This window comes from Gigantopelta aegis, chromosome 7, assembly GCF_016097555.1.
Source record: "Gigantopelta aegis isolate Gae_Host chromosome 7, Gae_host_genome, whole genome shotgun sequence".
Taxonomy (NCBI): Eukaryota; Metazoa; Mollusca; class Gastropoda; order Neomphalida; family Peltospiridae; genus Gigantopelta; species Gigantopelta aegis.
The window spans coordinates 2728296-2742303 of NC_054705.1; positions in this window are offsets into that span (position 1 = coordinate 2728296).

The window sequence follows — 14008 nt, forward strand, 5'->3', positions numbered from 1 at the left end:
ATAAATATATATTGGCCTAGGCCAATGGCCGACGTCAGTATAATTGTTTTTTGTCCATAAAACCTGATACTGCCCTCAATGTCGGTCCATAATTGATGATAAACAAAGCATTTACAGTTGCATTATTCAATCTGGTAGAATATTCTGAACACTCTGCCTGATTCATTTACATGTTCGAAGTTGTCAGCCACGTGTCGCGGTCTCACACCTTGAGCCGTCGGTCACAACGAACTCTATCGATATAGCTGTATGACGAAACAGTACATGTGCTCTCATCATGTCCGTGTAGCACCTGCAAGAAGCTTTCTACCCTCGAGAAACTTACACGCTGTCTGCATGACATTACAGCAGCCACCTCTGAACCACAATTAACACGTCTGTTGTAAATTTCATACAACCTTCAAAAGATAAACGCGATTTATTTAATTTAAAATCTGTTATTATTTAACTTATTTTCCGCGAAAATTTATTTGTGATAATTACAGTTTAGGAATGTGTGCATCTCTAAATGTATGTGATCTCAGTTTATGAATGTGTGCATCTTGCATTTACCAGAATACTAAATGTTTGCATATCTGATATCCTTCCAACCTGCTCTTAATGTACAGTTCCTTCAAGGGATCTCTTACCATTTTCAATTCGTTTGGATGTGGTCTCTAAGAGGATTTCTTTGCCTACACATCTAGGTGTGTCCTTACTCTTTGGGATAATTTTTAGGATATGCTCAAATGAGTAAATAAAATGTTAAATTATTTAAGGAAATTATTTTGTCTAAGAACACTACTCTTGCTGTATGTATCAAAGGGATCTTTGACCTTGACTGTGAGCACATACTTAAACAGTTCTTTTAAATTCCTCTGTGTAATACTGTTAATAATAATAATAATATGCTCATAATAAAAAATTAAATGTTATAATTATAATAATAATAATAATAACAATAATAATAATAATCATTTTTGTTTGTTAAAATTTATTTGGAAATAATTGTCTAAAGAGTACACACATTAAACAGTTGCACTAAAAGACATTTAATACATTTTGATTTTGATAATTGTAATAACATAATAATGACAAACTATGCTTAACATTATTCTGTTACTGTCTTTACCGTTCCTCGTCTAAATAGTGCCTATACTCACATTACATACTTGCTATGAATATTGTGACATTCACGCCATATAATATACATATTTCAAATATCCTACGACTGCAAATTATAGTGAACAACTTTACAAACGCAACACTCAATATATCAGGCATTTCAAATTTCATTTAATTCAAGATTGAAATCAATTATATTTCCTGTTAGAACATAAATTGTAATGTACTTCCCGGTAAGGTAACGTTAGTCTTATGGTTTAGGTTTTGTTCGAACCAGTTTTAAATAGTCTCAGTATAGCACAAACCGACCAGGTGAATTGAACATCTGAATGCAGGACAATTGGCTGGAGTACTCGGTAAACATATGGAGTGAAAACGTGTTATTGAATGACGCTTGTAAGATCGTACCTGTGAAGGCCTATAACTTGCAGCGGCACTAAAGAAACAAGTTCACGGGTGCCGCGTTTTCATGAAAATTGCACTGACATTGAATTGTTATCATTGGCTGGCCGGGTCTAGGGCAGTCTCTGATTAACCCTGTCTGTTGTATGCCATTCACACGTCTCAAAACATTTGATGGGTGGCGCTGGAAGTATCTAGCTACCTAATGTATGGATACGATAGCACGTAACACCCCAAACGTCTGATTCCGTTCATTTTAGTATGTCTAGCCGTTTTGTTTCTAAACATTTACAAACATGTGATGGTTTGTTGGTGTGGCAATCCTTTGGCTGCCACTAGAATAAATGTTAACAAAAATCTATGCACGATTCATTTGCATGGCCCTTATCATGACTAACAGCATTCTGTGCAGTTGGTAGCAGATGTATTTGTTTTGCTGGGGTGTCGTTAAACATGTATGCATTCATTCACTTGAAATAAACATTCATCAACAGCTTTACATACAATTTGTACAACGTACTTGTCCAAAACAACATCAATAAAACATGGATGAACAATACAAAATAGCATCCTAAACATGTTGCGTTTTTAAAGCCGTTCAGTATATTGGTTCTGTCTATTGATTTGCTAGCGAACTTCCATATCCCACAGAACATTTAGATGCATTACACGAGAAACCGCCAACTCTGCCAAACAAATGCGATCTGTTGGCCACGTCCACCAATTTGGAAGGACAGTATCCTAGCCAGGGGAGGAACCCCCATCACCAAATTAAATTTTATAAAGTGTAAAAACATATATACATACATACATACATACCTACCTACCTACCTACATACCTACCTACCTACCTACATACATACATAGTGTGGATTGCACCCACTCCGTCCCCCAATATGGGTTGGCCCCTCCCCTAATATAAAAGTATGTGGAGGCACACCTAGAAGCCATTTTACAACTTAGTTTCCCGAAAAGGCGTCATGAATCCGTCAAAACAGACTCTAGTATGAGATTCAGTTAATTGATTTTCTAGCGCACCTCTATGTACTAGAGAGAGAGAGTGTAGGTGCATTACAGGATAAATCGCGAGCTATCTCTGTCCGCCATCTGTGCGAAACACACGTCAGTGTGATCTCCAGCTTGGAATTGACATAAAATTGAGATACAATTTACTAAATAAAAATAAAAAAGCGTCCAGTGTGGTGCGGCAGTTGGTGTACAAGTGCAGTGGGGTCTCCACGACTCAGGTACACGTGGAAGGAAGTGTACTGCAGCAGTTGGTGTACAAGTGCAGTAGGGTCTCCACGACTCAGGTACACGTGGAAGGAAGTGTATTCCTATTTTTGTACGCCATTCTGCCATATGCTTGCCGCCAGTTACATTAGATAGCTATGAGAAATGGAGGGAAAAGAAAATCCAAATGTTTAGAATGCAATACAATGGCAGAAATATAACGTGCCTACATGATTTAAAAAATAAATTATCTTTTAGATAAGTACAATGCACTAGTAATTATAATAATAATAATTCAACTAAAAATGTGATATTTGCCTTATATAATTTTTTGTTTAATTAAAATAATTAATAAAATTGGTTTCTATGTAGAATCGGGTTCCCGGAAAGACAGATACCCACCCCCCCCCCCCGAAAAAAAAAGAGCAAAAAAAAAAAAAAAGTAAATAAATAAATAAAATAAAATAATAATAAAATAAATATAAATATAAATATTAAAAAAAAAAAAAAAAGCTGTTGTCCACGTCCACATATTTGGAAGGGACGCCCTAGGACCTAAATTTTAAAACGTAGTTCCCGAAAAGCCGTTATGAATCCGTCATAACAGACTCTAGTATCAGATTCAGTTAGTTGATTTTCTAGCGCACCTCTATGTACTAGAGAGAGTTTAGTTGCATTACAGGAGAAACCGCGAGCTATCTGTGTCCGCCAACTGTGCGAAACACACGTCAATGTGATCTCCAGCTTGGAATTGACATAAAATTGACATACAATTTACTAAATAAAAATAAAAAGGCTTCCAGTGTACTGCAGCTGTTGGTGTACAAGTGCAGTAGGATCTCCACGACTCAGGTACACGTGGAAGGAAGTGTACTCTTAGTTGTGTACGCCATTTTGCCATATGCTTGCCGCCGGTTACATTATAAGTTTATGAGAAATGGAGGGAAAACAAAACTCAAATGTTTCAAATATAATACAATGGCATGATTTGACATCCATATTCAGCGCTGGCATTAAATAAAGTTTGTTTTGTTTAAAGACAGCGCTAGATAACATCGATGTGTTAATCATGGGCTATTGAATGTCAAACATTTTGGTAAATTTGATATATAGTCTTAGGAAAGCAGATACAAAATTTTACATTAGTAGCAAGGGATATTTTATATGCACCACCCCACAGACAGGATAACACATAGCCAACAGTGGTGGTACACTGGCTTGAACGAGGAATAGTCCAATGGGTCCACCGACGGGGGGGGGGGGGGGTGGGGGGGGGGGGGACGTTTGGGGTGGGGCGGGGGGGGGGGGGGGGGGGGGGATCGATCGTAGACCGACCCCGTATCAGGCAGCACTTTACCACTGGGCTACGTTCCGCCCTAGTGGAATTACTTACAATGCAGGACAGAAACTCAGATTAATGCCTACATCATTTAAAACTAAATTATCTGTCAGATACGTATAGTGCCCTAGTAATTCAAATACTAATAATTCAACCACAAGAATGTGATATTTGCAATATATAAATTATCGTTTACCCCCCCCCCCCAAAAAAAAAAAAAAAAAAAAAAAAAAAACATACACTAAAACCCCCAAAACCCCCATAAACCCAACAACAACAAAGAAAACAACACACACAAACACACACACACACACACACACACACACACACACACAAACATGTTTGGAAGGGACGCCCCAGGACCTAAATTTTAAAACGTATTTACCGGAAAAGCTGTTACGAAATATTGATAACTGACTACTACCAGGTTTCTGTCTATTGATTTTCTAGCGAACTCCCATATCCCACAGAAAATGTAGATCATTACACGAGAAACCGCGAGTTATCTATTGGAGCCAACTCTGCCAAACAGGATTAGGGTTAAAAAAATAAAAACCTATAATTTTAATAAACTAAACATCTTATCTGAATATATTGCAAGATAAAAACTAGCCTGCAGTTTTAATAAACTCCGATCTCACCCCACCATATTGTAACTTCATCTACTATTACAAGATACAAACACACCTACAGTTTTAATAAACCCCAATCTCACCTCACCTTATTGTAACATCATCTACTAATACAAAATACAAACACACCTACAGTTTTAATAAACAATCTCACCTCACTGTATTCTAAAGCCATCTACTAATACAAAATACAAACAGACCTACAGTTTTAATACATCCGATCTCAGCTCACTATATTCTAGCCATATACTAATGCAAAGTGCAAACACACCTACAATTGTATTAAACTCACAATCTCACATCACCGTATTGTGACATCTACAAATGCTAAATACAAACACACCTACAGTTTTAATAACGTCACAATCTCACCTCACTGTATTCTAACATCATCTACTAATGCAAACTACAAACACACCTACAATGTTAATATACTCCAATCTCACATTACAGGAAAAACACGAGTTTAATATCTTTATGGTTTAATCTCTATATAATATCTTTATCATATAATCTCTTTATCATATAATCTCAAGCTTTATACAACGTGTTTTTGTAAACTGAACACGCAACTTTAATCCCAATCCACCATTACTAGATATTCAAATGACATAAGAATATGTGTCGCGGTGCCTTTTTGAATGGAAATGACGTCAAACTGAAATGACGTAATTTTTTATGTCCTTACATCAAAATAAAGTTTAACGGGTTTTTTGGTGTTTTTTTATTATTATTATCTGAACGCTGGACAGTTTGCAGTGTAAAATTGCTATTGAAATGTTTATATTTGATGGCTATGAATGCATACATATATCAGTTATAGAGCGTCACCCTAGAACGTTGCCTTAAATGTCAATACACCTAGTGCCGTGTCCTCGATTAATTTACATCTCATTTAGCCTACAAAGTTAGGAAATTCTTAAAGTATGTGATCTGAAAATCTAAGATATTTATATTTATACTATAACTTACCCATGATATCCATGTCATAAACCCATGTGATAATTTACTTTATTACTCTCCTGATGAAGTTATAGCGGTGTCGTACAAATTTCGTACGCACCACCAGGTGCGTATTACAAACTGTATTTTGATTTGTCAACAGGGAACAGAGTTAATTTCGATTGGTTGGACAGCGACCTTATTAGCATAACGGGACTATTTTTTCCATTCATAATTAATGTCAAGGTCAGTAACATCCACAACTTTTACTACAAATGTCATTCATTAAAAGTTGATGTAAACTGGACCGCGCGAGACATATTTTTAAATAAAAAAATAAAAATAAAAGAATGAATAGAACAATAATTAAACATATTCATTTTATTTATTATGTGGATTTTTGGTCTACATATTTGTATTGTCAGTTGTGATTTGTGAATTCATCATTATTAAGGTCTACGACAGTCATTTTTTGGACCCTTGTTTTGGCTTCGTACACAATAAATGAAACATATCCAACGTTAATTTTTTTCATATGATATATTTGACAAAAGGTAGTTTTTTATTTTTTAAAACTTAAACTTAATATTTTTTTGTAGAATTATGAAAAAGTAAAATGTACCGACCTGTAAACAGCGTTGTTTGCTTGTTGTAGAAATTTAACAGGGGTCAAGGTTAGTAGACCAGTTTTTATTTTAATGTGGCGATGCATTGTAATAGTATAGCTAATTTTGAATTTGAATGACGTCAGAATTCCAATGACGTCACTTTGCACCTCCTTACAATAACCACAAACTGGGTACATGACGTTTCCGTTTTAAGAATGCTGGAACAAATCCAATGCAAAGTTCCTATTGAATTTTTTGTTTCGAACATTACTGAAGCATCTGAATGTGTTTGAAGAAAATTGTACATTTTACGAAATATGGATTTCAAGTGAAATTACGGTAAGATATGCTATATTTATTGTGTACAAAGAAAGCCAAAACAAGGGAGTGAAAAGTGACTGTCGTCGACCTTAAAGTTATAACTTTAGTTTTCCCGTGAACTCAGCTGCTTTTGCAAGCTACACGTTTTTAACTGCAAAAACACTTGTTATTCTCTTATTGGTTGGATTTTTGGTCATCAAATTGTTATTGTCAGTTGTGATTTGTGAATTCATCATTATTAGCATAACCAGTGCCAGTGGGGTAACGGGGACATGTTTCTTGGGGACGTTTTGTTAAAATATGGAATTATGCATTAGTTTTACCCATTTTTCACCCAATATGAAAATAAACATATATTGATGCATGTACCTTACAGCTTTCTTTAAATTAAAAAAAATGAAACCCGATGGAAATTTATGGGAAAGTACGTCTACACCACTCCCCTGAAAACGTCACTGAGAAGTAGCGGAAGTACAACGAACTATTTCTAAATACGGCGGTACGTAGTCGTGCACCGGCTAGTTATGCAAATCAACATCCGGTATTGAAATAGGCTACAAAAGTGATTGATTGATTGATTGATTTATTTTTCATAATTTGCGTGCGTTTTAAAAGAGGGTAATAAATAAAATACCACACTCGTTTTCGCTAGTATCTGACCGAACGAAAGTGAGTTTGGGAAGTTTACTCGTTTCGTAAAAATGATATCTAACGAAAACTCGTATAGTATTCTATATTTATTAACCCGGTTAATAAAGTTATGCAAATCTGCAAGGTCTCTAGGTAATTTGTTGCTGTGGATGGGTCATTTGCTTACAAGCCAACAAGACCCGTGTACCTGTACGTAACGTTTTCAAAGATTTGTTTAAAATGCGTGATGTCAAACTAATCTCTGCTTATCGTGATGACGTCATATTATTGATGGCGGCGACTTTAGTATTGTGATTTACTAAAAAAGTTTTATAGGATAAATATAATTCTCTACTCGTGTTTTTTAATATGCAAAATATCAACCTCGTCTAGTTAATCGGTATTTTCTCGGCAGAGCCTCGACAAATACCGATTAACATAGACTCGGTTGATATTTTCCATATTAAAAACTACTTGTGACGAATCCTCTCTCTCTCTCTCTCTCTCTCTCTCTCTCTCTCTCTCTCTCTCTCTCTTTTGATCATTGTTTAACAAATATTTAAACAAATTAATAGTTTCAACTTCATATTTATTGTTTAGTTGTTAATTTGTTTATGTTGTTGCGCGATTAAATGAGTTTCATTGTTTGTAGCTGAAATGTTTTCGAATCGTTCTACAATACAGACCATACGTAGCTTACAAAATTAATGTTTTGTTACTGTAATTAAATGGGCAAAAAAAAAAAAAGAAGAGAAATAAATGTTTCATTTAACGACGCACTCAACACATTTTATTTACGGTTATGTGACGTCAGACATATGGTTAAGGACCACACAGATATTGACAAAGGAAACCCGCTGACGCCACTTCATGGGCTACTCTTTTCGATTAGCAGCAAGGGATTTTTATATGCACTATCCCACAGACAGGATAGTACATACCACGGCCTTTGTTCACCGGTTGTGGAGCACTGGCTGGGACGAGAAATAGCCCAATGAATCTACCGACGGGGATCGATCCTAGAGCGACCCCGCATCAAACAAACTCTTTACCACTGGGGTACGTCCCATCCCGGGCAAGACAAAGAACCAATCACCGTTGTGAGGTATAAATAAGGCAATTCCAACCCTCGGGACAAAATGTTTTTGTAAAAAAAAAAAAGTTTTCCTTTGGGAAGGAATTGCCTTATTTATACCTCACAACGGTGATGGATTATATTAGTATTGATGTATGAATATCTATAAATTGCATGTATCTCAGTGTTGACGATTACATACATACACACTGGCGCAGGGGATACTCAAATCCTTATCTGGCCTCAAAAATGGTCCCATGCCGTTGTTGGGACTCGAACATATGGCAGCCAGTCGTCCGCAAATTGCAGACTTGCCACGATACCTTCTGAACTATTGAGGTATGTATGTATGCATGTACGTATTCTCAGTACACACATACATAAAATATATCTACGCATACATACATACATACATACATACATACATTCATACATACATACGGGCTATTGGCTGCCATTTTTCGAGTCCCAGCAACGGCATGGGGCAATTTGTGAGGCCAGAAAGAATTTGATTATCCCCTACGCCAGCGTGTTAATACCTATGTATGCAACAGTCAACTTCGACATATGTACAATATATAGATATGCATACATCAATACATTCATACATACATACATACATGTATGTTTAAGTCAAAACCCGACATACATACAATAGAGATATTCAAAATATAAAATACATACATACATACATATCTACATACATACATATCTACATACATATATTCTCGAAAAGCTGTTACGAATTCTTGTTCTGTCAATTGATTTTCTAGCGAGCGTCTATATCCCACAGAGAAATGACTCGAATTATACGAGAAATGCGTGCACTATGCTGTCGCCACCTGCGTCACGCATCTCCACAGTGTGATCTCCTGCGAGGACGTTAGACGAAATGCACGAAATCAGAAACGTGTACACCGCTGCCACTAAATATGATCTGCATATGTTACTTCATGCCCAAGTCGCATTTGCCGCGGCGGCCGTGGGGTCTAAAATATCTACGGCCAATAGCAATTATAGGACGCCGCAGCATTCCCACGATCACATCCTGTAGCAGTCACATATGTTAGGGTAGCCGCACGGCGTATTTTGAATTTGTGGTAACAAAAAACCTGCGGCTTCCGTACGGCCTTTGAAGTGATGACACTCTACAACGGTCGCCTTAGGGCGTCCCTGCGGCGGCCGTAGAGGGACCATACTTTTGTGACACAGCGGAGTGATGTAAAATTAACTTGTTAGAATTATCGCGCATCTATATCGCGCGTGTATACAGTAACAGCCGTAACAAAAGGTCAGCGCACAACAAGCGACCCTGGTTCGGGATAAGACACAAACATTTACGTACGAATTATCTCGAGGCCAAAACAATATACGCTAGGAATAAAACTACAGATAATAAAATGAGATTAATTAACGCCAGTAAGTCTTATAACAAGAGTATATTTAAAGCTTTTGCACAACATAAATTTAAAACAGAAATTAAATTGAGACGGTTACGGTTAGATGATCCCAAATACTTAAGAAACAAGATAACTTAGATAACAACGTTAACGTTCCTCCTATTGATACATTTTTCAACTATTTCAGCGACTTAAATAAGGGCGAACCCAATAATGATAACTTATTTAATTTTAACATGGACTATATGAAGTAAACAATGACAGTATTATTAACGAAACAGTATTATTAACGAAAAATTCAGTGCAGATGAAATAATGAAAGCCATAAAACAACTAAAATATCATAAAGCAGCAGGTGTTGATAGAGTAGTTAACGAATACATTAAGTCAACCGCTACGTCGCTCATGCCAGTTTATGTTAAACTTTTTAATACTGTGTTTGATAATGGAGTCTTACCAGATGAATGGCATACCGGTATTATTATACCAATTTTCAAAAACAAAGGAAGTCGGCTACATCCCGAAAATTACCGACCAATCACATTACTTTGCTGCTGCTCTAAACTGTTCACAACTTTACTTAATAACCGTTTAAGTTATTGAGGAAAATAATACCATTAGTGAGGCCCAAACCGCGTTCCGTAAAGGCTATTCAACTACAGACGATATTTTTTACGTTACATCACTTGATAGATATCTTGAAAAAAGGGAAAAAGAAATTATATTGCGCTTTTGTGGATTTTGTGAAAGCATTCGATACGGTACCTAGAATACAGCTTTGGCATAAACTACTACAGCATAACATAACCGGTAATTTTTTAGAATTATCCATCAAATGTATCAAGGTCTTATATCAATGATTGTCGTAAATAATCAGCAATCTACTTTATTCCCATGTAACAACGGTATCCGTCAAGGTGAAAATTTATCCCTTATTCTATTCTCCCTGTATTTGAATGATTTAGAAGATTATTTATCCCCTACAACAGACAACCAAGATCACCCAATAGATATTGCTTTACACATTCTTTGCTTGTTATATGCAGACGATACTGCCCTATTATCAACCTCTGCAGCAGACCAGTAACACACCTTAAATATGTTTTATCAATATTGCAATAAATGGAAACTTAAGATAAACGGCAACAAAACAAAAATATTGATTTTTAACGGTAACACTAGAGATTATAAACAACATTTTAAGATTATAAATAATACATTAGAACAAGTGAAAGAATACAAATACTTAGGAATTACTTTTACAAAATTAAACAACTTTCGAGTTACAAAGAATAGACTTAAACAACAGGCTACCAAGGCCATGTACTTTGTACTATCAAAATCAAAGGACAACTATCTATCAACCGAATGTAAACTTAAAATGTTTGACTCGATGGTTCTGCCAGTTTTATTATATGGATGTGAAATATGGGGATATGAAAAAGTTGATTTATTTAATTCTGTACAAATAAACTTTCTAAGACAGATCATACCCGTTAAGAACGCAACACCATTATTTATGCTTTGTGGAGAGTTAGGGAGAACGCCTGTCGAGTTAATTATATATAGAAGAATGGTATATTACTGGGCGCGACTGATATCAGGAAAATAATCAAAATTGTCTACTCTTTTATACAAAATTATGTTAAATGACCACCTTACTAACGGAACTAACTATAACTGGATTAATACTGTTAAAAACACACTGAATAACTTGGGAATGGGTGATATCTGGATAAGACAATCTTTCATATCAGTAAATTGTCTCTCACAACAAATTAAACAAAGACAATGCGATCAGTATTTACAAACATGGAAAAATAACATATTGTTGTCGACAACTTCGAATATTTTGAATACGTAAAGTCATAATAAACTGAAATAATTCCGTTTGTTAAAACTGATAAAAGTTGGAATGGGAATTTGTTGCCCATGTCCTGTTGAGCATTGACAGTGATTTTGAGATATGAATAAGCAACATAACATATGGAAAATAAAGTTTATTACAAAACGGCACTTTAGCGCTATTACTCCCAAAACACCATTAACGCACTTACAACAATATTGGTAATTTCCCAAGTCTGTGGATCGACAAACTAATGAAAAAATATGCCAAATTTGGTCTGCTAGTACATATTTCGGACCCTAGATTAAGTTAGAGTAGATTAGAATTAAATAAAAAAATTAAAAACATTTTTATTACAATTCTACACTTTATTACAAAACGACACTCTACACCCCCTCCCTACAGGGGATCTCTCGACATCGGACGATAAATACTGCACTCAGCATAACACCAAAACCCAGAAGCGGGAGTATCGAGAATCCCCCAACGACTGTGGGATATCTAAAAAACTTTTATTTGAAACCAGCATGGGCGGGGCCTCTCCCACCTCCATGGATAGCTATGTGGGTCGTCTTGTCATTGATATGGCACCCCCTTTACCGGAACAGACGATGTTACTTCGACCCACGATTTGAGCGGTGTTTTCTGTTCTCCGGAAGGTGACCTCAGCAGGAGCATACTGAGTAGCACTGGTTTCATTGTCTCAAAAGGTGAGGTAAGCCTCCCCTCGTCCAGTTCACCAATCTTGTCGGCCGAACCTGTTTCACCGATGCCACCTACTCCCACCCCCCCCCCCCCCCCAGAGTTTCCACCGGTTAAGGAAACCCGGAAAAGGAAAGCAGACGCGGCGGTTCGGTCGACAGAGAAAGAGGGGGAGAGGGAGTTTTTTTCAATTATCCCTACCAGCAATAAATTCGATGCTCTTGCTGATCATTCACCCCCTATAACCCCGTCCAAAAAACTTAAAGATTTGAAAACTGGAAATGTATCTAAAATTCCAGGGCTGAGAAGGGTGATGTTTGGCAATCTGGACCCCACTGCGTACGGTTTAGTGTATTTCCAACACACCGTCGCCAACTTACAAAATACTTCTCTTGTTGAGATTAAAAACACGGTCTTTTTTTTACTCTCGGCTACTTAACGGCCAAACTTTCATCAGAGCACCGAAGGACACCCCCTTTGACTTCATTGGGCCGTCCCTGCGCATTAGACCGTTCTCCGGGAGTAGCGACGAAATCACTGTGAATTTTATTACATGCAACACTGAACCAATCGAAGGGGAGGTATCTGCGGGTACCGCTCCTAGCTCCGCCGGTAGCAATACAGCGAACGCTGAAAACAATCGCAGCCAGACCGCCGAAACTAGTAAGCAGATTCATTCCGACATAGTTCAGCTTGTCAATTTCTCTTCTGCTGCAGGCACTGAACATAAGCGTGAGATTCGTCACGTTTTTGTCTCTGAATCTGAAAACTCTGTGTTCAATGCTGGAGACAGCATTAATTTTTCTGTAACCTCTCGGACTCCCGAATCGGCCCGACTCGGCCCGGTCGGCTCCACTAGAGATAATGCACTTCTACGACCATTGGAGGTCGCAGAAAAATGTCCGGACCGAGACGGACAGACCGACGGATACTACCGCCGTTGTTTTTTGGCAAGATGAAATGTATACATTCACTCCACATAAACAAACACTCAGTGATTTTGAAATAGTCAAATCAAAAAGAAAACGAAAGCTAGCGAATTCACCAGGGGGAATAGTTCGGGGGAGTCTTTGTCAAGTAAAGACTGTTAAAAAAAACCCCAGCCCTGCACCCCTAAACCATTCTGGCCCTAAACCCAAACGTCAGGTGCGACTGATATCGAGTACCGATATTAGGTGAACACCTGACAACTCCAGCACCTCTGATATGGAACCTGAAGATTCCCCCCCCCCCCCCCCACCCCCAACCAGTTCATAAGAATAGAAATGGGGGTGTTGCTGAATCTGGGGAAGTAAAACCTCCACTCAGAAGAATTATTAGAACTAACCTGATGGGGCACTTGGGATCCGACCTCATAGGTAAGTTAAGGAGGGAAAACCGGGACCTTTCTATAGCCAACGCAACTGTTTGGAAAAATGGCTTTTTAGATCTTCTCTTGGCCCAGCCATCACTAACTGACATTCTCTTGCTTGATGGAGTGGGACACAAAATGTTACACTTTCATAAAAAGCCCATTAAGTGTGCAAAATGTCTCGGTGGGGTCACAATGTAAACAGGTGCAGGTCCACCAGGAGGGACCCCACTTGCTTTAGGTGTGGGGAGAGCCACCCTGGGAGATCGCCAGATAATCCATGCACACGGCCTTTGTCCTGTGCCAACTGTAAGCAGTCTCACTGCACCCATGACAAAAGGTGCAATGCTTACTTAAAGGCGGTTGAGTTCTAAGAGAGTAGGTGAACTTCCAGAGGGGCTGCACCTGCGCCTACCCACTCCT